The following is a 26,345-nucleotide window of genomic DNA, read 5'->3' as shown; positions in this document are numbered from 1 at the left end:
AGCTAACTTTATTCTGGTAGCCATACACAGCAGAGGGACGCTACCATCCTGAAATGAGGTCTTGAGGTGGACACAGGCTGGTGGGTAGGATGCTGGTCAGGACACGTGTGCCCATGTACCCATGTGGCAGTGCCTGGGTTTGAGTCCCAGCTCCACCCCTGCTCATGTGCATGCTGGGAGGCAGCAGGTGATGGCTCCAGTGGGTGGGTTCCCATCACCCATGTGGGAGACCTGGATTGAGTTCCAGCCTCCCAGTTCTGTGTGGCCCAGCCCTGGCCATCTGTGGGCATCTGGGGATGGGGAGAGAACCAGCAGATAGATGGGAGCACTTTTTATTTTATCTGTCTCTGCCTCTCCAATAAAAATCTTAAAAATCCCTAAAAAGGAAAACGTTTATAGTTGTTTACTGACATGCAAAGATGTTTGAACCATGTTTACGAGTAAAAAGAAAACCAAGAGATGTCCGAGAATAGCAGCAGCATGCTCCCAGTTATGTAAGATAATGCATACACGCCTACTTGCTTTATGCACTAAACGGCATCTGGCAGCAGGTTCACTAAGATACTGTGTGTCACCTTCTGATGGGATTTTGGTGATTTCGTGTTTGAACTTTTCTTTATAGTGTGACTCTGCCAGTGAGGATGTGGCATTGTTATTCTCAGGTATGGCTATGTACTGGTTCCTTTTTTAAAAAAAAAGATTTTTTGTATTTATTTGACAGGTAGAGTTACAGAGAGAGAGAGAGAGAGGGAGAGAGAGAGAGAGAGAGGTCTTCCTTTCCTTCCATTGGTTCACTCCCCAAACAGCCACAATGGCCAGAGCTGTGCCGATCCAAAGCCAGGAGCCAGGTGCTTCCTCCTGGTCTCCCACGCAGGTGCAGGTCCCAAGCATCTGGGCCATCCTCCACTGCACTCCTGGACCACAGCAGAGAGCTGGACAGGAAGAGGAGCAACTGGGACAGAACCTAGCGCCCATATGGGCTGCCGGCACCGCAGGTGGAGGATTAACCTACTGCGCCACGGCGCCAGCCCCTATGTGCTGGTTCTTAACTCGGGTACTGGTCACACAGTTGCTTCCTCATCATTCTTCTGATGTACATTTCACTATAACAATATTTCAAAAGAATGTATCACTGTTATAAGCAGAGCAAAAAAAAAAAGCCATTGTTCATTTCCAACAAAATTGTGCTTTTTAGACAATGATAGGAAAAAATTCAAGAGTTGTAGATGGGGCTGTGGAAGAAACAGTTTAATTTGTATTTATTTATTTTTATTTTATTTGAAGGGAGAGAGACAAATGCAGAGAGAGAGAGAGAGAGAGAGAGAGAGAGAGAGAGATCTTCCATCCACTGATTCACTCCCTCAGTTATTTGCAATGGCTGAAGCCAGGAGCTGGGAACTCAGCCCAGGTCTCCCACGTGGCTGGCAGGAGCCCAGCTGCTTGCGCCTTCATCTGCTGCTTCCCAGGCAGCACGTCAGCAGGAAGCAGGGATCAGCAGTGGAGCCGACACTCAAACCCAGGCATTCCAATACGGGGTGCAGGCATCCCAACACCACTGTGTCAAACAACCACCCTGAAAATCGCATTTCCATGGAACTTCTTACACTGCTATTTGGGCAATAAATACAAATTGGTTGGGGAAATCTGACCACGGAATGGACAGGTCCACAGTTCCTTCAAGCTGCAGACTGTACTGGGGCCCGGAATGTCTAGCACACTCCCAAGACTCCATGAGCAGTGGTTCTAGTGACAAGGCCTCTAATTACCTGATCCGCACTCCAGGAGTAGAAGGTGAGGGAAGAGACACCGAAGATGAGTCCTGGCCAGGGGATGTCCCCAGAGACAGGATCACAGAAATGTGGAAAGCATCCGGGCGAAGGAGGTAGCACCTCCGGCTTGGCAGTCCAGTAGCCATCACTGATGACCCTGGGGATGGCATCAAAGTACTTATTCAGCAGCTCCTGGTATCCTCCCACTGCAACAAAGGCTGAAAAAGATCACACTCGTCAGCTCCTTAAACAGAGTGTTCACATACCATACTTTTGATTTTAAACAAATGTTTGTTTTTTGTTTACTTAAAAGGCAGAAAGAGAGAGAGAGAGAGGGAGAGAGAGAGAGAGAGAGAGACCTTTCATCTCCTGGTTCATTCCCCAAATGCCTTCAAAAGCCAAGGCCAGGCTGATGCCAGGGTGCCAGAGTTCCATCCAAGTCTTCCATGTGGATGGCAGGGCCCCAAGCACCTGAGCCATCAGCAGCCTGGGAGGGTACAGACTAGCAGGAAGCTAGACCTGGAAGTGGACTCAACCCCAGGCACTCCATTATGGGATGCAGGCATCTGAAGTGGCATTTAAACTACTGTCCTCAAACCTGCCCTGTGGTCTCCATTTCTAGTCAACACTATACTAAGGTCCTAGCCAGTGTAATAAGGCAAGAAAAACAATTTTAGTCTAGAAAGGAAGAAAACAAAAGAGTAACATCTTGACCTGGGTGCTGGGTACCAGAGTGGTTTTGCTTTGATCTTTTATCAGTTTGCACTCTGATTTGTGTACTTTTCAGTTAAAAAGTTTATCAAAAATATAAAAACAGAAAAAATGAAGCAGATCTCTACTCAGTGACACAGAAAACCTGCCCGTAATATAGTACCAGTGGGAGAATAACTGGATGTAAAACTTTTTTTATTTAAAGATTTATTCATTTATTTGAAAGGCAGAGTTACAGATAGGGGGAGAGAGAGAGAGAGAGAGAGAGAGAGAGAGAGAGAGAGAGAGAGACTCCATCTGCTGGTTCACTCCCAAATGACTGCAGTGGCTGGAGCTGTGCCGATCCAAAGCCAGGAGCCAGGAGCTTCTTCTGGGTCTCCCATGCGCGTGCAGGGTCCCAAGCACTTGGGCCATCTTCTGCTGCTTTCCCAGGCCACAGCAGAGAGCTGGATCAGAAGTAGAGCAGCTGGGACTTGCTGGAGCCCATAAGGGATGCCAGCACTGCAGACAATGGCTTTACCCACTACTCCATGGCGCTGTGGCATAGCTGGTAAGGCCACCACCTGCAGCACCGGCATCCCACGGAGGGTGCCAGTTTGAGTCACTGATGCTCGACTTCCGATCCAGATCTCTGCTGTGGCCTGGGAAAGCAGTGGAGGATGGCCAAGTGCTTTGGCCCCTGCACCCATGTGGGGACCTGGAAGAAGCTCCTGGTTCTTGGCTTCGAATCAGCCCAGCTCTGGCTATAGCAGCCATCTGGGGAATGAACCAGTGGATGGAAGACCTCTCTCTCTCTGCCTCTGCCTCTCTATAACTCTGCCTCTTGAATATCTATTCTTTTCTCTCCCCAAATCAAAGTGGCTCAACAGGAGGTAGAAACGGGCCGGGCACCCACGGCTCTGGCTGCGGGCGGGCGGCTGCAGGTCTCACCGCGGGCACCGCCTCAGAAGCCAGTGTTGCGCCCGCACAGCGTGAACAGACGCCTGTGCCGCTCCGCAGCCGTGCAGTCTGCTCCTTAAAAAATCAGTAGTATGCAGTTTGCTCACTCTCAAGTCTCAAGAAAAAAAAATGAAAGGTCACTTTTTTCTCTTTAAACACCAGTGTGTGGCAAGAACTCGTGGAGAGAAACACGCCTGCCTAAAAACTCAGCAGATTCTGACTTCAGGGTGGCAGGCCCCCGAGCGGGGCTGGGCCAGTGGCCTCCTTCACGGTGGGGCTCTCAGCACCCCAGCCCAACGAGGGGCTCAGAGCTGAGGCTCCAGAGGGAGGGGCTGGCCCCATGTCACCCTGCTAGTGGCAGAGCTGGGCATCACCCTGAGCCACGGCCAAATGGCCACCTGAGGCCCCAGCCGCTGGCTCTACGGCCACCAGCTGTACCCAGGCGCACAGTCGTGGCTCCATTTGAGATGTGTCCCACGGGCAGTTCCACCCTCGCAAACCAGAGGCCGCCAGCAGGGGCAGGAAGGGACAGGAGGGCTCTCAGGATGTGCTCCGCGGGTCCCTGGACACCACACAGCTTTAGGGACAGGGTCACTCCCCTCTGGAAGGGAAGGTCGCTTCAAGGCCCACCTGCAGGGGACTGACCGATCCCAGGAGTCTACTCATTGCTTATTTCTGTGGTGGCCTGGCTACCTGATGTGCACACAACACACTCCCGGCTCTGCTCCAGGCAGCTGCGGTCCCACCCACTCCCGGGCTGCTCTGCGGCTCTGTGGATTCCAGGACCCAGAAGGTGCCTCTGGCGCTCCCAGCCCGGCTGCCCACCTGGGCAGGAATCACCCAGTGCCATGACCAGCAGGTGTTCACCCAGCTTCAAGAGCACAGCCTGGTGATGGAAGCTCCTTCCAGAAAAAGCTCAGAGGGCTCCCTGGAACTGCACACGGCCCGTCCCCTGTTCAGTGCCCCTCAGCACGCCCTGGGCCGTGAGCCTTTCCCCTGAGTTAGGACCCAAGGGTGCCGCAGGCACACACAGTGGGAACAACCCCCGTGCCTTGGATCCCCAGGCCTCACAGGGGCCCAGATGGGACCTGCCGGCCACACACGGCCCCTGGGCACCTCGCTCAGTACTGTGGAAGAGTGAGGAAGGTGCTGAAGCAGTGTGCGCAAGGTGGCCCGTCCCGTCCTAGGTCCCCAGGACCCAGGAGCTCATCGCACTGCCCACACGACCACCAGCTCTGGGCCTCGTCCTCACATGTCCTCACGTGTCCTCACGTGTCAGTTCCTGCTTCCCTTCACAGCTGACCCACGGAGCCGCCTCGGCAGTGGCCGACAGCCCTGAGGCTCAGAGGGGACTTGGTGAGTTTCCTTGTCCAGGACATAGGGAGCCCAGATGGAGGCCTGGCCAGGCCGGGCACGCCGCGTGCTATGTACAGTGCGCCCCCAGGTAGGAAGACGGCGTCTGGGCACCAGGCGTGCCAGTTCACGGCCGGGGAGGAGCGGCCCTACAAGGGCCCCTTGAACTGGTTGCCAGCCAGGTGCTGCCGGGTGGAGGGCTTGGAGCTGGCAGCGTCTCCCAGCTTCCTCCAGACCATGTTGCAGATCTCGCGGCCGATGGCCTTCTCCTTCTCGCTCAGGTCCTCCTCACAGCTGTCCTGGAGCTGCCGGTCCAGCTTCTCGTGCACCTCCAGGACCTTCATCGCATGCACAACAGCCTCGGGCTTCTGTCCCGCAGAGCTGTAGCCGGAGGAGGCAGGCGAGGGCAGCTCAGGCACAGGGCAGGCGGGGCCATTCGGCAGGCCGTCCTGGTAGGGCGGGGGCAGGGCGGCGAGCTGGGAAGCCTTTCCGCAGTGTCCGGAACCCTCCGGGGCCCGCCTGTGCCGGGAGCTTGTCACCTTCGAGCAGCTTCACCTTGGACTCCAGCTGCCTGACGTAGGTGGACGATGGATCGGCAAGCCACTGGGGATGCTGCGGTAAGTGGCGGCGCTGAGAGATCGTCCAGGGACCGGCGGTGACTCCGGCCTTGCCTCCGGGCGCCTTGAGCGGCCCGGGAGGCAGCAGCGCGGGTGGGACGTGGTGGTGGTGGTGCCGGTCCGGCCTGCCGCCGCTGCCAGCACTGCAGGTGCTGCTCCAGTCGCCCACGTCGCGGGTCCCCGCGCCCGGCGCCGCCCGCCAGCGGCCCGCTCATGCTGGCCTGGCTGTCGATGGAGCTGCGGGAGCCCGCGCCGCCGCCAACGCCGCGCGCTCCTCGCCCAGCAGCAGCACCAGCTCCTTGAGCTCCAGGTTCTCGCGCAGCAGGGCCTCCTGGCGCGCCCGGAGCTCGCGCAGCTTCTGCTGCGAGCAGGCAACCCCGTGCCACACGGCGCCGGCCTGCGCCCCTTCTGCCGGTGTCGCCGAGGAAGCAGCAGAGCTAGCGCAGCTCCTGGCTGTCGTCCTGCAGCCGCCGGTTCACGTGCTTGAGGCCGCGGATCTCCAGCAGGTGCAGCCGCCGCCGGTTCACGTCCCAGAGGCCGCGGATCTCCAGCAGGTGCAGCCGCCGCCGGTTCACGCCCCAGAGGCCGCGGATCTCCAGCAGGTGCAGCCGCCGCCGGTTCACATCCTAGAGGCCGCGGATCTCCAGCAGGTGCAGCCGCCGCCGGTTCACATCCTAGAGGCCGCGGATCTCCAGCGTGAGGCCCACCTTCTCGCCCTCGGCGCGCCGGAGCCGCCGCGCCAGCTCCTCCTTGCTCCAGCGCAGCATCTCCTCGTCGGGCACCTGGCTCAGCGCCTCCGCCTCCTCCTCCTCCGCCTCCGCCGCCGGGGCTTCGCCATGGCGGGGCCGTCACCGCGGCATCGCCCTCGCCGAGCTGGCGCTCCCTGCGCTGAGGCTGCGCTGGGCCGGTCCGCGCGCGGGCGGGGGGCGGTTGGGGGCGCGCGTGGCCCGCCCCGCGCCACCTCGCGTGCCCTCACGCAGCGCCCGCTGGGCCGCCGGGGAGCCCGCGTGCCTGGGGACTCAGGAGCGGGGACGGCTGCTGCGTCAGCGGCCGCCGAGCCGGGCTCACCACGCTGGGGAGAAGCGGGTGGAGGCCCGCCCCCGGCCCCGCTCCCCGAGCCCCCCTGATTATCTGTAAGACACTAGTTAAGACAAGGTACATGCATATGATGAAATACAATGTAGATTACAAAAATAAGGTAGCTCTACTATGTGACAAAAATAATATGCAATACATAATCTCATTAAAATCCTACAGGTCTATGACACTTGTGGACACATTTAGATATGCAGGATAGTGACTTTGGCAGTGTATAGAACAAAATTTTTCTGGGACTAGAATTATGGTGATAAAGATGAAGTAGGGAGAAAATGTCAAGTTCTGTACTTGAACTGTAACATTTGTTTTCTTACAGCCAGCAACTGTCACATTCAAAGTAAAAGAAATTCCTAGAGGCATTTAAAAAGGAACAAAAGACCTCCCAAGGCAATAATAACTTTTGAATGGAGTGGAAGTAACCACTCCATTCAAAACCAAAACTTGGCACCTGTGTTGTGGCGTAGCAGGTGAGGCTGCTGCCTGTAATGCTGGTATCCCATGTGGGTGCTGGTTCAAGTCCTGGCAGCTCCACTTCTGGTCCCGCCCCCTTAGGAAATGGCCTAAGTGCTTGGGCCCCTGCACCCTTGTAGGAGATCCAGAAGAAGCTTCTGGCTCCTGGCTCCCGACCGGCTCAGATCCAGCCATTGTGGCCATTTGGGGGGGGGGGGGGGGTGAACTAGCGGACGGAAGAGCTCTCTCTGTGTCTCTCCCTCCCTCTCCCTCTGTAACTCTGCCTTTCAAATAGATAAATAAATATTCCAAAAAAAAAACAAAACAAAACAAAAAAACAAGCAAAAAAAATCCAAACCCAACTCTTGGGGCCGGTGTTGTGGCAGTGAATTAAGCTGCTGCCTGTTAACTCCAGCATCCCATATGGGCACCAGTTCAAGTCCCGGCTGCTCCATTTCTGATCCAGCTCCCTGCTATGGCCTGGGAAAGCAGTAGAAGATGGTCCAAGTCCTTGGGCCCCTGAACCCACGTAGGAGACTGGGAGGAAGTTCCTGGCTCCTGGCTTTGGATCGGCCCAGCTCCAGCCGTTGCAGACATCTGGGGACTGAACCAGCAGATGAAAGACCCCTCTCTCTGTCTCTACCTCCCTCTGGAACTCTGTCTTTCAAATAAATAAAATAAATCTTAACAAAAAAAAAAAAAGAAAGAAAGGTTGAGGGGCAGACATTTAGTGTAGCAATGAAGATGCTGCTTGGGATGCTCACCTCTTATATTAGAGCTGGACACTAGCCCTGCAAGAACTTTTTTATTTTTAAGATTTATTTTATTTATTTGAAAGACAGAGTTACAGAGAGAGGTAGAGCCCGAGAGAGAGAGAAAGAGAGGTCTTTCATCCACTGGTTCACTTGCCAGATGGCTGCAATAGCCAGAGCTGAGCTAATGCAAGGCCAGGAGCCCAAGGGCTTTGGCCAACTTCTGGGGCTTTCCCAGGTCATAGCAGAGACCTGGATCATAAGTGGAGCAGCCAGGACTCGAGGTGGTGCCCATGTGGGATACTGGCACTGCAGGTGACAGCTTTACCCACTATGCCACAGAGCCAGCCCCGAGGTGTCATTTTTTTTTTTAAGATTTTTATTTATTTATTTGAATGGTTGAGTTACAGAGAGAGGGAAAGACAGATAGGTCTTCCGTCCGCTGGTTCACTCCCCAAATGGCCACAACTGCTGAGCCACACAATTAGCTGAGCCAATCTGAAACCAGGAGCCAGGAGTTTCTTCCAGGTCTCCCATGTGGGAGCAGGGGCCCAAGCACTTGGGCCATCTTTTACTGCTTTCCCAGGCCACAGCAGAGAGCTGGATCAGAAATGAAGCAGCTGGGACTTGAATCGGCGCCCATACGGGATGCAGGCACTGCAGGCCGGGGCTTTACCCCACTGTGCCACAGTGCCGGTCCCCGGGTTTCACTTCCAATCCAGATTCCTGGTAACACACACCTTGGGAGGCAGCAGATGGTGGTTTAGGTAGCTGATTCTCCACCCCCCATGTGAGAGATGTGGACTGAGTTCCTGGCTTTTGGTTTTGGCCTGGCCTAGCCCTAGCTGTTGTGGACACCTGGGGAGTGAATCCCTGGATGGAAGCTCTCCCTCTGTTTCTCTGCCTTTTAAAGGAAAATGAAAATTTTAAAAAGGCTTCAAACAACAAAGCCTTTTAGGTGAATAAAAACAAAAGAACAGGCTGGCGCCCATGGCTCAGTAGGCTAATCCTCCGCCTTGCAGCGCCGGCACACCGGGTTCTAGTCCCGGTCGGGGCACCAATCCTGTCCCGGTTGCCCCTCTTCCAGGCCAGCTCTCTGCTGTGGCCAGGGAGTGCAGTGGAGGATGGCCCAAGTGCTTGGGCCCTGCACCCGCATGGGAGACCAGGAAAAGCACCTGGCTCCTGCCATCGGAACAGCGCGGTGCGCCGGCCGCAGCGCGCCTACCGCGGCGGCCATTGGAGGGTGAACCAATGGCAAAAAGGAAGACCTTTCTCTCTGTCTCCCTCTACTGTCCACTCTGCCTGTCAAAAAACAAAACAAAACAAAACATAGCACTGACAATGTTAATACAAGATAAAGTATTATACAAGAACAAAAGCATTAAACAAAAGAATTTTTTAAAAAAGATTCATTTATTTATTTGAAAGGCAGAGTTACAGAGAGGCAGAGACAGAGACAGAGAGAGAGGCCTTCCAACCACTGGTTCACTCCCCAGATGGCTGCAATGGCCACAACTGTGCAGATCTGAAGCCAGGAGCCAAGAGCCTCCTCTGGATCTCCAATGCTGGTGCAGGGGCCCAAGGACCTGGGCCATCTTCTACTGCTTTCCCAGGCCACAGCAGAGAGCTGGATCAGAAGTGGAGCAGCTGGGACTCAAACTGGTGCCCCTATGGGATGCTGGCCCTGTAGGTGGCAGCTTTACTGGCTATACCACAGCACTGGCCACAACAAAGGAATTTTTTTAAAAAGTAACTATCCAAGGTAAAATGCACAAATTAGACATAGTTCAGAATATGCATGTATCGGGCCGGTGCCGTGGCTCAACAGGCTAATCCTCCGCCTAGCGGCGCCGGCACACCAGGTTCTAGTCCCGGTTGGGGTGCCAGATTCTGTCCTGGATGCCCCTCTTCCAGGCCAGCTCTCTGCTGTGGCCCAGGAGTGCAGTGGAGGATGGCCCAAGTGCTTGGGCCCTGCACCCCATGGGAGACCAGAGAAGCACCTGGCTCCTGCCTTCAGATCAGCGTGGTGGGCCGGCTGCAGCGCGCTGGCCGCGGCGGCCATTGGAGGGTCAACCAACAGCAAAGGAAGACCTTTCTCTCTGTCTCTCTCTCTCTCTCTGTCCACTCTACCTGTCAAAAAAAATTAAATTAAAAATTAAAAAAGAATATGCATGTATCAAACACCTTAGCGGGGGAAAATGTAAGGCAACAAACAAAACCAAAGCCTTAGAGGAGGCACATTAATAAGTGAAGAATGGTAGTTATTTGTGCTATTAAGAATGTCTGTTAGGAGCCAGTGTTGTGGTGTCCCGGGAAAGTGACACTGGCATCCTATATGGGTTCCGATTCATGTCCCAGCTGCTCCATTTTCCATCAAGCTCCCTGTTAATGCACCTGGGAAAGCAGTGGAAGCTGGCCCAAGTGTTTGTCCTCTGTGACCTCATGGGACACCTGGAAGAAACTCCAGGCTTCTGGCTTCAGGCCCCGGGCCTTGCAGCCATCTGGGGAATGAACCAGCAGATGGAATATTTCTCTCTCTGTGTCTTCCCTTCTTTCTGTAACTATGACTCTCAAAATACATAAATAAAAAAAGAATGCTTGCTATATTTGTCATAGAACAAAATTATATATGATCTAAATTGCCTAATAAGTTCATAAATAGTGGAATGTCTACATAATTTAATACTATGCACATGAGTATAAAATACCTGTGCTATCTATGTTTATACAGGTCTGGAAAGACAGTCTCCAAATATTATTAAATGAAAATGACAGTTAAAAAGTCACCATTCAGGGGATAATGATGTGCTAAAGGCAGGTAAGCCATTGCCTACAGCACCAGCATCCCATATGGGTGCTGGTTTGTGTCCTGGCTGCTCCACTTCTCCACTTCTGATCCAGCTCTCTGCTATAGCCTGGGAAAGCAGTGGAAGATGGCCGAAGTCCTTGGCCCCTGCAATAGTGTGGGAGACCTGGAAAAAGCTCCTGGCTCCTGGCTTTGGCCTGGCCCAGCCCTGGCTGTTGCAGCCATTTGGGGAGTGAACCAGCGGATGGAAGACTCTCTCTCTCTCTCTCTCTCTCTCTCTCTCTCTCTCTGTATCTCAGCTTTTGAATAAATAACTCTTTAACAAAAAAGTTCTTGACTTTGAAAAAAAAAAAAAAGAGCAAAGGCCCTTAGGCTTTTCTTTTCTTTTCTTCTTCTTCTTCTTTTTTTTTTTTTTTTTTTTCGGTGATACCCAATTTATTACATCTCAACGTAAAAAGAGGGCTGGGGAGGGGGCGGCCACGGGAAGCCGCGCTCTGGATTGTCGCGCCCCAGACCGCGAGGGCTGAGGTCGCACAGGACGCAGGAGGTCTGCGGTTTCGGACAGGGTGGGCGCGGGCGATGCACTTCAACCATGAGAGGGGCCGGGGCGGGGCGGGGGTGAGGGGCTGCGGCGACACTACCGTGGCAGGGTCCCGGGGACCGGGTATTGCACTGAGCCAGGTGCGGGGGCGCGGGGCGCGGGAGTTCCCAGCTCACCCAGGTTGTACAGCACAGGAGTGCGGGCGCCGCCCACCGCTCGTGCTAGCAGCCACGGGGGAGGAGCGAGCGGGGGTGTCACCAAGGAGTTTGCAGATCTGAGGGTGGGGTCCTCGGGCCGCCCCCGGCAGAGAAGCCCCGCCTCTAGACGACGGGCCCGCCCCTAGACGGCGGACCACGCCCCGCCGGAGAGGCCCCGCCCCGGCGGCAGACCCGCCCCACCGGCCTCGCTCTGTAGCCTCAGACAAGGTCCCCAGAGGGTCTCGGCGTCTCCCGCTAGGGGCGTCCCTGGACGCGGGGTCCGGACGACGCCAGGCTGCGGACGCGGCCTCCCTGGTCCCTGTGGTCCCCCTGCCCCCGCCCCGGGGACCTGGCCCAGGCAGGCTGGTGCTGATGGGGTGGGGGCGGGCCAGCAGTGTGGAGATCTCCGTGCGCGCCATGAGGACCCAGAGCAGCGGGTACGCGGGTCGGCGCTCGGTGGTGGTGTGCGCTGGGGGCTCGGCCGTCCGCGTCTGTCCAGGGGCCGGGCAGCGCCTCCGGGCGGCGATGGGCACTGGGCTCCGGGTCTGGGAGTGCATAGAAGTTAAAAGTAGATGTCGGCGGCTGGCGTGTCCTCCCCGTCCGAGGCCTGGCTGGCGGGCTCCGAGGCGGCCTCCACGCCCGCGGCCGCCTCCTTGGGCACGATGATCTGCACGCTGCACGCGGGTTTCACCTGCACGGTGACCTGCCGCGGGTCCTCCTGGGGCTGGCCGTCGTGCCCCGAGGACTGCGTGCGCCGCCTGTACCGCGCGGTTGCTCCGATGTCTCCGACGGGGACTGCTCCGAGATGGACAGCGAGGTGGACGACAGGGTCGTGGCGATGGAGGCCGTCGTGGCTTCTTCCAAGGAAGGCGGCGTGCAGGGCAGGAGGTCGGGCCGGCCTTCGACCTCCAGCGTGGGGTAGCTGCGGGCCCCCGCAGGTCGTACTGCCTGTCCTCCCGCTCGCTGGGGATCTGGCTGGCCGAGAAGGCGGCCGTGGGCCCCAGGGGCTTCACGGCCAGCAACGCGCCGCGCCCCTTCTTGGACGGCGAGGACTTGAGGGAGTTCTTCCGGAAGACCGTGTTGCTCATGAACTTGAAGAAGCGCTCCGCGTAGACGCTGGGGCGGTGCACGGAGACGGTGTCTCCGTCGTGGACAGCGCCTTCCAGGTGTGTTCCAGCTTCTTGATGAACCTGTAGGACTGCAGGATGTCGATGGTGCCCATGTGCAGCAGCAGGTGCTCGCCGCGCCCATTCACGGCCGGGATCCCGCCCATCCTGTCCTTGGCCTCCATGGCCTCACCCCAACGTTCAAGGATATGGACTCGAGCTGGGGAGAGCTCCTAAGAGGCCAAGCCCAGGAGGGACGGAGGGGTGGATCAGCTGTGGCCTAATGTAGCTTGTTACAAACTGCTGCGCTTTCATTCAGGGTGACCTGGGAGTTTCTGGAGGATTTTAAGCCAAAAAACCTCACGGTCTGTTGAGATTTTTCAAACAACTTCTCTTTGGCCATGTTGTTGAGACTAGGCGTGGAGGAGCACAGGTAGAAGGAGGGATCCCACAGTGAGGACGGCAGCTTGGAACCCAGGGAAATGGTCAGATCCCAAGCAGCCGCAGGCAGAATTGCAGGATTTCCTGATGGACAGGGTGCTAGACGTGAGGCAATGAGGAAGGGCTGGGGATGACTCCAAGTTGGTCAACCTGAGCAACCAGAAGGATGGAGATGCTATTGACAGGATGGGGAACATTCGCAGAGGAAAAACCCAGCATTCCCTTTGAGATCTGTCCAAGGTGAGATTTCTGATGAACTTTTCAACTGAAGACAATAGCAGGCCATGCAACACACCAGTCTGAGCCCCAGCCAGAGACCTGGGTTCAGATACACATTTGGGACTGGTGAGCACGGAATGGGGTCTGAAGTCATGAGACCAGATGAGACTGCCGAGAGCTGAGGAGAGATCAGATCAGGAGTTCTGGTACCTTCAGCATTAAGAGGCTAGGGAGACCAGGACGTGGGCAGCGGCTGGTGCAGTGGTGGACATGAGCAAGGGTGATGGTCAACCCAACAGGGAAGGACTGGGACTGCGGGTTTCTAAAGCTACATCTGAGCCGGGTGAGAGGACCGAGAACTGGGCATGGGAATAAGTGCTGTGGAGGTCACTGGGGTTCCTGGCAGAAACCACTGATACCCAGCAGCTATCTGCTGGTTGAAAAAATACAAAAAGAAGAGTGAGAAATTTTTTATTTCATTCCAATTTCCTTTAAATATGCTACAATACAGTGTATTCATTCAGCCATAATTATATTGAAAAGTCACAGCAACAAATTAATAAATTGCAACACTGATATGTAAATACCGGGAATCATTAAACCATGTTGATGTATTTTGAAAACTCCCTCAAGTGTCTCAATCTTGTAAGACACAGGCTGCTGGTTCCCATTTTTCTGGGTACTGAAAACATGACTTTAAGGTCAAAGACAAGTTCAGACAAAGACTAGAAGTGGACTGGTGTTGTGGCATAGCGGACAGAGCCACCACCTGTGATGCCATCATACCATATGAATGCCAGTTCAAGTTCCAGCTGCTCCACTTCCGATCCAGCTCCCTGCTAATGTGCCTGGGAAAAGCAGTAGAAAATGGCCCAAGTGCTTGGGCTCCTTCCACCCTCGAGGGAGACTCAGAAGAAGCTCCTGGCTCTTGGCTTTGGCCAGGCCCAGCCCCAGCCCCAGTCCCAGCAGCCATCTTGGGAGGAAACCAGCAGATAGAACCCTCTCTGTAACTCTGACTTTCAAATAAATAAATACATCTTTTTAAAAAAAAGAAGAAGACTGGAGGTCTTATAGCCCAGGAAGAGATCCTGGTGATAAGGGTCCTCATCCAAAATAAATAAATAAATAAATAAATAAAGTAGGAGTCCTACATTAATCAATGTTTACAATAAGAGAAAAAAATTAACGCCTAATCCAGAAAGCTCACCCCAGGAAAAAGCATTTCCTCAAATCTCCCAGATACTGGGGAAAGATGTTTCTTTTAGGTTGTTTATGGCTGCACGTTCCTCTTCCCTCAAAGGAAGGCAGTCTGTCCTCCCGAGACCGGGCTTCTCTGCAGGAGAAGCTGCCCCATGTGAAAACCGCACACGTGCCACAGACTTCACCTCTGAGGCCAAAGAATAAACGATTAAATAAGGTCTTGGTTCTTGCACAATTTCCTGTTTGTACCTTACATTCTTATGTGGGCACTCTGTGTAGATTTTTACATCACAATAATAAACTGTGAAGATGGCTCAGGCTTGGCACAGTTCCCATCTTTCTCCCTAGGATGGCCCCCTGACCCCTACCCATGGGCAGAAAGCTGCTTGTACCGCTGTGGGGACTGTGAGTCCCTCTTCTTGGATGGAATAATTCTGTATGACAAATAAATATTTAATATACAAACAAAACCTATTTCTAGCCTTCTACCCTGCCCCCACCGTCAGCTTTGTGCTATTCCACAGCTCCATGTTTGGCCTCTTTTGCTCCCTTTCTGGAATGGTCTCACACTTCAGTTACCTGGAAAACACCTACTCCACCTCCAAATCCTGCTCAAACAACCCCGCCTCTCCAGGACCTTTCCTATCTCACAGTAAGTGTTCCCTCTACCCAGCAAGCCTGAGTTTACCTGCGCACCTCCTTTTAGGCTCCCTGTGCAGTACTGATTAATGTATTCTGATTAGACCAATATGCACCTAACTCCCATTCCAGAGGGTGGAGTTATCTATTTTTTGTCTGTGTCTTGGAACTTAGAACAGTACCTTATACTTACTGGGTACCTAATAAATGGTTATTGAACTAAACTGAGTGGACGAATGGAAATATTTAATTAAGAACCTTGAGTTAAGGGAAGGGCTGGCACTGTGGCATAGTAGGCTAAGTCTCCACGTGTGGCGCCAGCATCCTATATGGGTGCTGGTTCTTGTTCCGACTGCTCCTCTTCCAATCCAGCACTCTGCTTATGGCCTGAGAAATCAGTGGAAGATGGCCCAAGTCCTTGGTCCCCTGCATACGTGTGGGAGACCCAGAAAAAGCTCCTGGCTCCTGGCTTTGGATCGGCCCCGTTCTGGCCATTGTGGCCATTTGGGGAGTGAACCGGCAGATGGAAGACCTCTCTCTGTCTCTCCCTCTCTCTCTGTAACTCTACCTCTCAAATAAATAAAAAAATAAAATCTTTAACAAAAAGAGTTATGGGAACTACTGATTAAATGGCATTTCAGATTTAACAACTTAAAATTATTCTAAGTAAAAGACATGTAAATTAAAGTAATAAACAGCTAGGATGTGGCCCCCAGAGTGGAATGCCGCACGTGAGGCTTGCTCACCGGGAACCATGTGAGATTTCAGCTAGCCAGGAAGAAGTCTCCTATTGTCACACATCTGCGGGACAGCACAGCCTATAATACAATAATAATAATAAAAACAATAATATCCCAGTGGAATACGAGAGTCTAAACTGCTCCAAAGACACAGGTCTCTAAAGGAGATGGCCTTCATTTAGCAAATCCACACTTCCCCTCTTTCATCTGAAGGACAGAACCCATGGCAACAACAGCTGGGACTGGGCCAGGCTTGGGCCAAACACTCTATGACTCTAAAGATCTTCTAAAGAAAGGTATCAACAACGTGTTGGTAGAGGCACATTAGAACTTTAAAAAGGAATTTACACAATATTTTAAGAAGAAAGAAATTGCTGTTTCAATTAGAAAAGCACCAAACAGGGGCTGGCATTGTGGTGTAGTGGGTTAAGCCACCACCTGCAGTACCAGCATCCCATATAGTCACCAGTTCAAGTCCTACCTGCTCCATTTCCAAGACAGCTCCCTGCTAATGGCCTGGGAAAGCAGCAGAAGATAGCCCAGTCCTTGGGCCCCTGCATCCATGTGGGAGAACTTAGAAGAAGCTCTTGGCTCCTGGCTTTGGCCTGGCCCAACCCTGGCCACTGCAGCCATTTGGGGAGTGAACCAGGGACGGAAAAGATCTCTGTCTCTCCCTCTCTCTGTGTAAATCAGCATTTCAACTAAATAAAATAAAATTTAAAAGAAAAACTTAAAAAGCACCAAACCAGAAGGAGAGATTCTGGGAAGAAGGTGACTTAGCACATGTCCCTGACTTCTTCCTCTAGACTAGCTATTTATTTATTTATAATTTGTATTATCTCATATATACAACACTATGTACATAGTAATTCTTCCCACTGTACCCGCCTTCCACTCGTTCTCCCCTGGTTCCTGCTCCCTCCCATGTTTTATCTGAGAAATAAAAATAAAAATAAATGAATGGCATAAAGACAACTGAGAGAAGTATTCCTCAACAGTCTATACAAGGGCTGATAGATCTTTTGGAACTCTCAGACATAACTATTACTTATGAGACATAATAATAGCCTCCTTTTAATATACTAAAAGAACAAGTTTTACTGTTGAGCTTCATGGTACCACTCTTTGGGAGACAGAAGTCCTTGGTGGGAAGTTAGTGCACAGTGACTCTTGTTGTTTATTTAACAAATAAGACTCTTATGGATGACATCAGTAATCACCAAGACTCTTGAGATGATCTGCCTCGCCAATGGAAGCCTTTTGGATCCACTAGCTGGACAAGGCCATAAGCAAAGTTCTCTCCTCCCTTCAGAGAAAAGTACATCCTTCCTTGGTGGCCCCCTTTTCCACTGGGGTCTCACCCACAGGGGTCTTTTATGTAGGACATCTTTTGCCCGAGTGTCTTGGCTTTCCATGCCTGATATGTTCCCCCTGGGCTTTCCAGCCACCTTGAAGTGCCTTAAAGGGCTGATTCTGACGTTGGAGCCTCCATGCTCTCTTTCTGGAAAAATACAACACCCACAGCAGCCAGGCTGATGCGGTGGAAAATGCATCCAACTTTCTCTAAGATGTCTGGGCTGAAACTATTAAAGAGAAAACAAACAAACAAAAGTGTAAGGCCCCCATGCCCTGCGTTAATATCTTTTAAGAGCCAAGGCACCAGCGGCAGAGTAAGACTCCCCAGTCCCTGTGGGGCTCAGCAGTCAGAAGCTTATGAATGTTTTCAGAAAGGAGGCCCAACTGTGCAAACGTGGGCACTTCTGGTCTGTGGGAAGAGGGCGTTGTGTTTAATAATGGGAAGAAAATAAAATTAAAACACCTCTCATCTATCATATAATAAAGGTAAATTCCAGAGGGTCTGAGATTGAATCACTTAAAATCTATAAAAATGTTATTAAAATGTTTAGAATAATACTTGTGCAATCTTGGGGTGGGAGAAAATCAAGTGACTTCTGCAAAATGAATAAAATTTCTAATAACAAAAAGACACTATTGAGAGCAGTGATTCTCAACCAGGGGTGATTTCCCCACCCCCTTAGGGAGCATCTGGCAACATCTGGAGACAGCTTTGACAGCCACAAGTTCTCTCTCTCTCTCCCTGTAACTCTTTCAAATAAATAAATAAACAAACCTTAAAATAAAAATAATGGCAGTAAAGGAGAGGTAGTCTCTACTCTCTTAAGAAAACCTTGTGGAAATATATTAAACACTGTTTAATCAAATTTGAAAGGAACATTTAGAGTCTAGGAGTATAGTGATTCTTTCCAACATACCCACCCTGACACTCACTCTCTTTGGTTTTGTTTGTTTGTTTGTTTTTGTTTTGTTTTGTTTTTGACAGGCAGAGTGGACAGTGAGAGAGAGAGAGACAGAGAGAAAGGTCTTCCTTTTTCTGTTGGTTCACCCTCCAATGACCACTGCGGCCAGCACACCGCACTGATCCGAAAGCAGGAGCCAGGTGCTTCTGCTGGTCTCCTATGCGGGTGCAGGACCCAAGGACTTGGGCCATCCTCCATTGCACTTCTGGGCCACAGTAGAGAGCTGGCCTGGAAGAGGAGCAACCGTGACAGAATCCGGTGCCCCAACCGGGACCAGAACCCAGTGTGCCGGTGCCACAGGTAGAGGATTAGCCTATTGAGCCTCAGCGCCGGCCCCTGCCACTCACTCTCTCACCCCTCCTCCTCCTCCCTCTCCCATTCCCAGTCCCATTCTCCACTAAGATCTATTGGTGATGTATGCATTTTAAATCTGGGCCTGCCATGACTCTCCTTGACATGTTTGTCCCTTAAATTGTGCTTACACAAATTTTTTGGTCGATAGTACTAAGACCTGCTATTGTAACTAGTGTGCTACAGCTTTTTCTACGTGCCATATCTCCTCCTATGCACTTTACATTCCCAGAGGTTAATCCATTTAATTCTCACTGTAAGCAAATCACCTGGGTCTTTGACAAGGGCAAGGAAGACTGTTTTGGTGCCCAGTCAGTAGTTTATGGTGGGGGCAGGCACTGTGGCGTAGACGGTTGGGCCTTAGCCTGCAGTGTCAGCATCCACACGGGCGCCGGTTCCTTGCATCCACTTGGGGGGTGAACCAGCTGATGGAAGTATCTCTCTCTCCTCCACTCTCTCTATCCCTGCCTTTCAAATAAACAAATAAATCTTCAAGTAAAAAAAGAAATGAAAACTTTTGAAAAAGCAAAATAAAAAAATAGAAAAAAAAAAGAGAAGTCAATGGTTTTGGCATCCAGAGCAAAATAATGTGGCCCTCATTTAGTACAGTGCTGCTCAATAGGAAGTCTAATGGGAATCACAGGTGCACTTTAAAGTTTCCATGAGCCACATTAAAAAAAAAAAGTAAGAGAGGGGGTGGGCATATGGCTCAGTGGTTATATCACTGCTTGGGACTCCTGCATCCCATATTGGAGTGCCTGGTTCAAGTCTTGGTTATTCAACTTCCCATCCAGTTTCGCTGGTTCTTGTAATTTAGCTTATTCATACACTGTACATAGTAGTGAGAAAATATCAGTACAGAGTGCCATTAAAATAATTAATTGCCTTCTGTTTCTTTCAACAGTTCCATAAGTGGTGAAGATTCATAGAACTTGCACATAAATACTGAATGCTCTTCGCAAGCATACCCACTCATGCTGCTTTTCATAGTTTGCTGTAAAAACTGATTTTGGAAAGAGTTCTTTATTTGAAAGGCAGAAGGAGGGAGAGACACAGGGACATCTTTCATCCACTGGTTCACTCCTCCAATAGCCATGATGTCAGGGTTGGCCAGGTGAAATACAGCAGCCTAGAACTCCATCCGGGTCTCCCACAAGAGTGACAAAGGCCCAGCACTTGGGCTACCTGCCATTGCCTTCACAGCCATATTCGCTGGAAGCTAGGTCAGGAGTGGAGCTATCAGGACTGGAACTGGCACTCTGATGTGGGATGCTGTTGTCCTGAGCATGGACTCGACCTGCTGTGCCATAGTGCTGGCCCCTACTTACACTATTAATGGAACAATATTTCTTTTTTTAAAATAAAGATTTATTTGAAACTCAGATTTACACAGTGAGAGAAGGAGAGGCAGAGAGAGAGAGGTCTTCCATCTGTTGGTTCACTAGTTGGCTACAACAGCCAGAGCTGTGCTGATCCAAAGTCAGGAGCCAGGAGCCAGGAGCCAGGAGTGTCTTCCAGGTCTCCCATGCAGGTGCAGGGGCCCAAAGGACTTGGGCCATCTTCCACTGCTTTCCCAGGCCATAGCAGAGAGCTGGGTCAGAAGTGGAGCAGTCAGGACTAGAACTGGTGTCCATATGGAATGCCAGCACTGCAGGTGGCTTTACCGGCTATGCCACAGCGCTGGTCACAGTTGAACAATATTTCTTGCTGCATGACAACCAAAATAAAAGAAAGGTACTTGCCAAACTTCAAATTTTGAATCCATTAATATTTAATTAAAAGCATAACATATAATGTACTAAAAGTTAAAATATAAACATATAATTATGAGCAATTATTTGAAATTCATTTGAAAAAAAATTCATTTTTTGTAAGATATCTCTTAAAGCATTTTTCTCATGATTTTCTAAGAAGTTTCATGACTGCAATGATAATTCCATTTGTCATCTTTCCATCTGAAATGTTTTCCTTTTGGTACAAGAATACAAGCTGCTTTAAATATGGCCTTGAGTTATTGACTCAAATTCTGTTAAATTATTTTTAATTTCAAGCAACTGATCTTATAATGTTTTAAAATCAATGAAACTGGCCGACGCCACAGCTCTCTAGGCTAATCCTCCACCTGCAGCGCCGGCACACTGGGTTCTAGTCTCGGTCAGCGCCGGTTTCTGTCCCGGTTGCCCCTCTTCCAGGCCAGCTCTCTGCTGTGGCCAGGGAGTGCAGTGGAGGATGGCCCAGGTGCTTGGGCCCTGCACCCCATGGGAGACCAGGATAAGCACCTGGCTCCTGCCCAGTGCCCCTTTGGGCACCACCCTCAAGTTCAGGGGTCCCGGGACCACCTTACTTGACAGCAGTCGGTGATGCACTTGGGAGTCTCCAGTGTGGAGACTTGGAATGACCCACAGGACTCCCTGGAAACCATCACGCTCACGGCCATGGTTACCCCAGGAAGCTAAAGGAAGGGGCCCGGTGCGGACCTTGGACATTTCTCCCCGCAGGGTCACAGATGGCAGTGCCAGGACAATGCGCACACTCAGCACGGCCAGCCGGGGTTGGGGGCCTGGGCGCCGGAGCCCAGAGTTTGCCCAGCAGTGTTGTTACGTGGGCAGGATGGCCTGCCTGCCCTCGCCAGAGGGGTTGATCCTCCCAGGGTGATTCGTCCGTGTTGCGTCCTTGTTGGGGCAAGCTCAGGCTGATAAGAACTCCCCCTGGGCCACCTCCCCGCTCCAGGACAAGGGACAAAGGCCAGGGTCTCTCTGGGGGAGACCCAGTGCCTCAGCCCCTGACCTCTGCCCTCGAGCTGGGTGTGCACCCCAGTTCTGGGGCACCTTTGGTGCCCAAAGGGGCACTGTGCCCTCACCTTGCCCACCCGTCTGTCCGCACAGCCTGTGACGTGTCCGCCATCTGCCCCGCCACCTTCACGGCCGGGCAAAGCCCACGGTTCTCGAATGCTTGTCAGGAGAAGCACTTGCCCTTTGTCCCCGCCTGGGCCGTGGCACCTGGCAGTGAGGCCGAGACTGCAAAAGACCCCTGAAGCCTCCCAAGAGCCCCGGGGGTGAGATGAGGGCGTGGCCCTGCGCAGAGGCCGGGCAGCTCCAAGCGCTGGGTCGGCCTTTCCCCAGGGCGAGCCAGAGCGGGGCCCTCCACACCACGCCACGCCACGCCAGGGACTGAGTGTGTCACCCAGATATGGGGCATGCCGGGCTGAGTCAGGCCAGGGCCTTACCCAGAGCAGAGGAGCTGATGCTGGTGCTGGCCAAGCCGAGACCTGACCGTCGCCAAGGCTGGCCATGGGCAGCTCAGCCAGGCTTGCACTGTGAGGTCCAGTTCTCAGCTACAAAGAGGGGACTTGGTCAGGCGGTGGTGTGTGGGGTCCCCGGCACCGGGCTTCCAGAAGCATCAGAGATTGCAGGTGACAGGAGCCAGCAGAGGGGCTAGAGGGGTCCAAGCCCAGCCCCGAGGTCTGAGGGTGGTGCACAGGGAGGGGCTCCGGGAGCCAACTCCATTCCTTGCAGACAACCCCTCCCTGGCCCCTACAGGACGGATCCCACCGGCTCACTTGGGGACAGCTGCAGCTTGAGGCCATCGGCTGGCCGCAGAGCACACCCAGGCTGCCGCAGCCTCCCTGGCTTCCGGGAGTGTGGGAGCCTCGCTGCCTGCAGCCCACCCCCCAGGGCGAGGGGTCCTTCTGTAGGCTCCTCTGTTCGTCTTCACACGAGGTCTTAGTGCCAGCATCCCATGTGGGCACCGGTTAGTCTTGGCCGCTCCACTATCAAGGGTCCAGCTCTCTGCTGTGGCCTGAGAAAGCAGTAGAAGATGGCCCAAGTAGGCGTAAGAGTGTTAATTGTTAAATTAACAAGAGTCACTGTGCATTAACTTCCCATGCAGGACTTCTGTCCTCAAAGAGTTGCATTATAGTTATGTCTATGTGCTCTCAAAAGATGTATCATTCTTGGGTGCTTCTTTAAAGTTAACTAAGTTTATAAAAAGGAAAAAGAAGTGAAATTAACTTCAAGATACAATGACTGAACAACCCTTGTCTCGACTGTTGAGTAATTTTGTTTGTGTGTGTGTAAATTGTTGAACTTTTTACTTAGTATAGAGTTGGTCTTCTGTGTATAAAGTTAATTGAAAATGGATCTTAGTGGAGAATGGGACTGGGAATGGGAGGGAGGAGGAGGAGGGGTGAGAGAGTGAGTTGGAGGGTGGGTGTGTTGGGAAGAATCACTATACTCCTAGAGTTGTACTTATGAAATGCACAAAGTTTGTATTCTTAAATAAAAGGTTTATTTGGAGGAAAATAAAATAAAATAATCTTACTTACAAAAATGTCTTTCAAAAAAGATTTTGAGGGCTGGTATCATGGCACAGTGAGTTAAAGCACTACGTGCAACACTGGCATCCCATATGAGCTCTGGTTCTAGTCCTATCTGCTCTGCTTCCAATCCAGCTCCCTGTAATGCACCCGGGGAAATCAGTGCAAGATGGCCCAAGTACTTGGATGCCTGCCACCCACACACATGGGAAACCTGGGTGCTCTTGGCTCCAACCTGGCCCACCCCAGCCATTGTGGCCATTTGGGGAATGGACCAGGGAATGGAAGATATATCTCTCTCTCCCTCTCTCCCTCTCTCCCTCTCTCTCTCTCTCTTTCTCTGTTTCTTTCTCTCTCCCTCTATCACTCTGCCTTACAGATAAAATAAATCTTTAGAAAAAGAGATTTTAAGACGTACTAAAACTGAAAGGACAATCACCAGACTTGCAATACAAATGAACAATGTTAGAGAAAGTCATTCAAGCAGGAAGACATGACATCAGATAGAAATTTGGACCTACACAAATGAATAACAAAGAATGCTGGAAATGGTAGCCATGTGGGAAAATGTAAGGATTTGTTTCATACTATTTAAATATATTTATTTTGAAAGATAAATATCACTAACTACAATGTCACATTTCTAACAACTATGAAGTAACAGTGTGTGAAAACAATTTCATAAAGACTGAGAAGGAAGATAATGAAAGTGAACCTTGCAGAGCTCTTTTCCCATATGTGAAGTGAAATAATATCACTTGAATGGAAAGCAGGTTAAGTTTAACATCTATATGATAGGGGGCCTGCTCTGTGGCATAGCAGGTAAAGCCGCCTGCCTGCAGTGCCAGCATCCCACATGGGCACCGGTTCAGGTCCCGGCTGCTTCACTTCCAATCCAGCTCTCTGCTGTGGCCTGGGAAAGCAGTAGAAGATGGCCCAAGTCCTTGGGCCCCTGCACCCAGGTGGGAGACCCGGAAGAAGCTCCTGGTTCCTGGTTTAGATAGGCGCAGCTCTGGCCGCTGTGGCCATTAGGGAGTAAATCAGCGGATAGAAGACCTCTCTGTCTCTGCCTGTCTTTCTCTCTGTGTGTTACTCTGACTTTCAAATAAATAAATAAATCTTAAAAAAATAAATAAAATGTATATGATAAATCCTAACATAACCACTGATAAAACCCAACAGAGTTACAGCGAATTAGATAATAAAGGAGATAAAATGAAAGCATGCAGATACACACACACACACCCCAATTCAAGAGAAGGAAAAAAAAGAATGTATGGGGTAAATGGAAAACAACTCACATTTTGCTATATTTAGAGCAAACATATCAATAATTATATTAGATGAAAATGGTATGGATTCAGCATTGTGGCACAGGTTAAGCTACCACTTATGACCCTGGCATCCCGTACTGCAGTGCCAGTTTGAGTGCTGGCTGTTTTGCTTCTGGCATTCTAATGACATGGAAGAGAGTATCTGATTAAATAAGAAATTAAGATCAAGCACCTGCTAGCTACAAGAAACGTACTTTGAATATAAAGACATAAATAGGCTAAAAGAGTAGAAAAAAGATTTACTAACACTAATCAAGGAAAGTTGGAAGTCATGTTAACCCAAGATAGATTTCAGAACAAAGACAGAACAAACACCAGGTACAAGTAGGGTCATTTTATAACAAAGGCCACTTCACCTAAAGGACATAACACTTATATGCTTCATGCAATAGCACAGCTCTTGTTGGATATGCCAAAATATTTTAAGATAAAAAAATAAACAGTATTAAGAGGAACTTTCAACTACTCCATAGTAAATTTGATCAAAAGTTTCCTTTCATTGATTTTATTTATTTATTTATTTATTTATTTATTTATTGACAGGCAGAGTGAACAGTGAGAGAGACAGAGAGAAAGGTCTTCCTTTGCCATTGGTTCACCCTCCAATGGCCGCCGTGGCTGGTGCACCACGCTGATCCAAAGGCAGGAGCCAGGTGCTTACCCTGGTCTCCCATGGGGTGCAGGGCCCAAGCACCTGGGCCATCCTCCACTGCACTCCTGGGCCATAGCAGAGAGCTGGCCTGGAAGAGGGGCAACCGGGACAGAATCCGGCGCTGACCGAGACTAGAACCCAGTGTGCCGGCGCTGCAGGTGGAGGATTAGCCTAGAGAGCTGTGGCGTCGGCCGGTTTCATTGATTTTAAAACATTATAAGATCAGTTGCTTGAAATTAAAAATAATTTAACAGAATTTGAGTCAATAACTCAAGGCCATATTTAAAGCAGCTTGTATTCTTGTACCAAAAGGAAAACATTTCAGATGGAAAGATGACAAATGGAATTATCATTGCAGTCATGAAACTTCTTAGAAAATCATGAGAAAAATGCTTTAAGAGATATCTTACAAAAAATGAATTTTTTTTCAAATGAATTTCAAATAATTGCTCATAATTATATGTTTATATTTTAACTTTTAGTACATTATATGTTATGCTTTTAATTAAATATTAATGGATTCAAAATTTGAAGTTTGGCAAGTACCTTTCTTTTATTTTGGTTGTCATGCAGCAAGAAATATTGTTCAACTGTGACCAGCACTGTGGCATAGCCAGTAAAGCCACCTGCAGTGCTGGCATTCCATATGGACACCAGTTCTAGTCCTGACTGCTCCACTTCTGACCCAGCTCTCTGCTGTGGCCTGGGAAAGCAGTGGAGGTGGAGAATGGCCCAAGTCCTTGGGCCCCTGCACCTGCGTGGGAGACCTGGAAGACACTCCTGGCTCCTGGCTTTGGATCAGCACAGCTCTGGCTGTTGTAGCCAACTAGTGAACCAACAGATGGAAGACCTCTCTCTCTCTGCCTCTCCTTCTCTCACTGTGTAAATCTGAGTTTCAAATAAATCTTTTTTTAAAAAAGAAATATTGTTCCATTAATAGTGTAAGTAGGGGCCAGCACTATGGCACAGCAGGTCGAGTCCATGCTCAGGACAACAGCATCCCACATCAGAGTGCCAGTTCCAGTCCTGATAGCTCCACTCCTGACCTAGCTTCCAGCGAATATGGCTGTGAAGGCAATGGCAGGTAGCCCAAGTGCTGGGTCTTTGTCACTCTTGTGGGAGACCCAGATGGAGTTCTAGGCTGCTGTATTTCACCTGGCCAACCCTGACATCATGGCTATTGGAGGAGTGAACCAGTGGATGAAAGATGTCCCTGTGTCTCTCCCTCCTTCTGCCTTTCAAATAAAGAACTCTTTCCAAAATCAGTTTTTACAGCAAACTATGAAAAGCAGCATGAGTGGGTATGCTTGCGAAGAGCATTCAGTATTTATGTGCAAGTTCTATGAATCTTCACCACTTATGGAACTGTTGAAAGAAACAGAAGGCAATTAATTATTTTAATGGCACTCTGTACTGATATTTTCTCACTACTATGTACAGTGTATGAATAAGCTAAATTACAAGAACCAGCGAAACTGGATGGGAAGTTGAATAACCAAGACTTGAACCAGGCACTCCAATATGGGATGCAGGAGTCCCAAGCAGTGATATAACCACTGAGCCATATGCCCACCCCCTCTCTTACTTTTTTTTTTTAATGTGGCTCATGGAAACTTTAAAGTGCACCTGTGATTCCCATTAGACTTCCTATTGAGCAGCACTGTACTAAATGAGGGCCACATTATTTTGCTCTGGATGCCAAAACCATTGACTTCTCTTTTTTTTTTCTATTTTTTTATTTTGCTTTTTCAAAAGTTTTCATTTCTTTTTTTACTTGAAGATTTATTTGTTTATTTG

The 26,345-nt window shown here is 50.8% G+C and overlaps 1 pseudogene; it reads right to left on the bottom strand.

Annotated features, from left to right (window-relative positions):
• Positions 1–4,921: 4,921 nt before the first annotated feature.
• LOC133752060 (coiled-coil domain-containing protein 85C-like) lies at positions 4,922–11,790 on the bottom strand (annotated as a pseudogene).
• Positions 11,791–26,345: the final 14,555 nt, after the last annotated feature.

Source organism: Lepus europaeus, chromosome 23 (assembly GCF_033115175.1).
Source record: "Lepus europaeus isolate LE1 chromosome 23, mLepTim1.pri, whole genome shotgun sequence".
NCBI classification, from domain to species: domain Eukaryota; kingdom Metazoa; phylum Chordata; class Mammalia; order Lagomorpha; family Leporidae; genus Lepus; species Lepus europaeus.
This window is presented reverse-complemented; position numbering and strand designations above follow the sequence as displayed.